The sequence below is a fragment of the Salvia hispanica genome, unplaced genomic scaffold (assembly GCF_023119035.1).
Source record: "Salvia hispanica cultivar TCC Black 2014 unplaced genomic scaffold, UniMelb_Shisp_WGS_1.0 HiC_scaffold_829, whole genome shotgun sequence".
In the NCBI taxonomy this organism is placed as follows: Eukaryota; Viridiplantae; Streptophyta; class Magnoliopsida; order Lamiales; family Lamiaceae; genus Salvia; species Salvia hispanica.
In genome coordinates this window covers 1,431-3,891 of record NW_025952609.1, presented here as the reverse complement: position 1 = coordinate 3,891, position 2,461 = coordinate 1,431, and the positions used below count along the sequence as shown (strand labels likewise).

Below are 2,461 nucleotides of genomic sequence, written 5' to 3'. Positions count from 1 at the left end.
AATGGACAATTGGACCCTAGGGGAATGACTCTAACTCCATGCCCTTAGTGAACGTGGTGGTATTGATGTTCATTGAATTCATAATTATCATAATGTTCAAATATAGTCGTTTAATGTATATGTGTCATACATTATTTCATGTGTTGTCTACATTATAATATTATTGCATATGGTATCGTTATAATTCTACATTAATAATTGTTTAAGATTTACATTAACTGTCAAGTATATTTACATTACCAAAATATTGGAGAACCAACATATGTATGTTTATTAATAATGTATACGCGTACATCAAGTAATGTAATGTTGGGATCCTCTCTCCACATCATTAGATAGTAAATGTACATTATTTGATATATAAATGTTACACTATTTAGATGTGAATGTACATCACAACTCTTTTACATTCCCAAAATCTAAGTTAACAGTTAACCATTACAAAAGCATTCATTGTTTTCTAAAACTAAGTTACAAAACATTCATTATTTTCTGTTTTCATCATATTACAACAAACCCAAAAGAAATCCAAAACAAGCAGACTCTTCATTATCATCGAATTCGATTTGCGCCCTCTCTGTACCTATTCATAAACAGATACATTGATTAGCCAAAATATTACATTTCTGGTTATCACAGATTTACATAACCATAATGTAGCCGAGTTTTATATAACACACAATAATGTGGCAGTAGCACATCATTATAGAATAATGTACATGTTTGAGTAAATAATGTATAAAAAAATTTAAAAATGTAACATAACTTACTACAAAACAGAATAATATAGCACATATCGAGTAGATAATGTACAACTGCCTTTTGAAAGAAGATACAGAGGATCATATAGAGTAGATAATGTAACTCAAAAGATTTAAAAATGTAACATATCATACCATAACATAGATTAATGTAGCCCATTAGTATGAAATAATGTATAATGTAGATTATTCATCTTTGTAATGTACTATTATTTATCACAAGACTTTCAGAACAAGAATAATCAAATAATGTACGTCACCAAACTAGCACAGTCCTTAACATCACCACACATAATGTAAAAAAGCACATCAATAATGTACATATGTCTTTTGATTAATGTAGCATATTCATTAACTATATAGAGACGAAAACTACAAGCAAACACAATCAAATTATTAATCAACAACTGAATAATGAACGAATTGGGAAACATAATGTACAAAATTCTCAGATTAGAGAAAAACTTCATATGAACAGTACGGAAAACTAAAATCACAACAATATAAAGAAGCGTAGCCAATTTCATAGTATAATAAACCAATCTCTTTGTTTGGAAAACCAATATCTCAATATATTGAACAATATTGAAAACTAAAATCACAACAATATATAGCTCCATGTTTCAAGCCCAAACAATATCGGTCGAAAAATTACCCGATTTCGGCCTCTGTAGAACACGACGGACAATTGTTTGCTCAGCGGACTAATGTAGATTTCCCGTTGTCTTTACGCCGTGAAATGGCAGAGAAACCGTTTTATCTAGCCGAATTTGGGGTGGCTAGGGTTTCGGTAGAGAAGAATTGAGGGAGAAGAGAGAGTGGATTGACATATGAGTGAATGGGAATGTGGATTGTTATTCCTAATTAGTTTCATATAATGGGGCGAAATTTACGCTGATGCAGTTTAGAAACTGATTCCTCAATTTCGTGATACCAAATTTACCCTTATAATGTAAATTATTGGTCAAATAATGTAGCACGGGTACACATATTTCCACCATCCAAAATATAGATCCAAGGGTTGTGGTTTGTGTTGAATTTAACACTAAGGGGGTGTAAGGACCATAGTGCACCCCTATCAATACATATATATATAGAAGAGGAACTGAATAAATGTCAGTCAAGCTTACCCGTTAACCATGAATCGACACTTCCATTGACCATCAACGGGAAGACAAGCAGTTGTACTTCTGGCATCCGGCAAAATCCAATCACACGAACTAGATTTGGAATTGTTTGCGAACAAAATTGTCCAATCTCTAGTTCTCTTTCAAAGTAATATTCTAGACTTTGAGAATTGTATCTTTTAACTGCAATAGGATATCCATCTAAACAGCCTTTGCAGATCACATTAAAACTATTTTCACTGATAATTTTGTTGCTAAAACTCTCTGTTGCAGCATGCAGTTTATCCAGAGAAAAATTCTCGACATCTCGACCTTCGAAAATGTCTTCTTTGAAATCTTCCATGGACCACTCTGCCTCTCCCTTTGCCAAGTGATACACAACTTCTAACCTCCTTGCAACTTCCAACATCGTCGGACGTCCTTCTGGATCATCCTGTGTGCAGATCAGAGCTATTTGCAATAGCGCTGGGATTCGGTCGGTTCGGTTAGTAACCGAACCGACAAGTCGGTTAACCGACAATATTTCGGTTCCCAACCAAAAACCGAAACCGGCACCGTGAAGTAGTCGGTTAG

The 2,461-nt window shown here is 33.7% G+C and overlaps 1 long non-coding RNA gene across 1 annotated transcript; it reads right to left on the bottom strand.

Moving 5' to 3' along the window:
• Nucleotides 1-352: 352 nt before the first annotated feature.
• Nucleotides 353-1,658, bottom strand: LOC125200162. Its single transcript, XR_007172686.1, has 2 exons — nt 1,417-1,658; nt 353-583 (listed from the first exon to the last, which is right to left on the bottom strand). It is a non-coding gene; the product is annotated as an uncharacterized LOC125200162 (long non-coding RNA).
• Nucleotides 1,659-2,461: the final 803 nt, after the last annotated feature.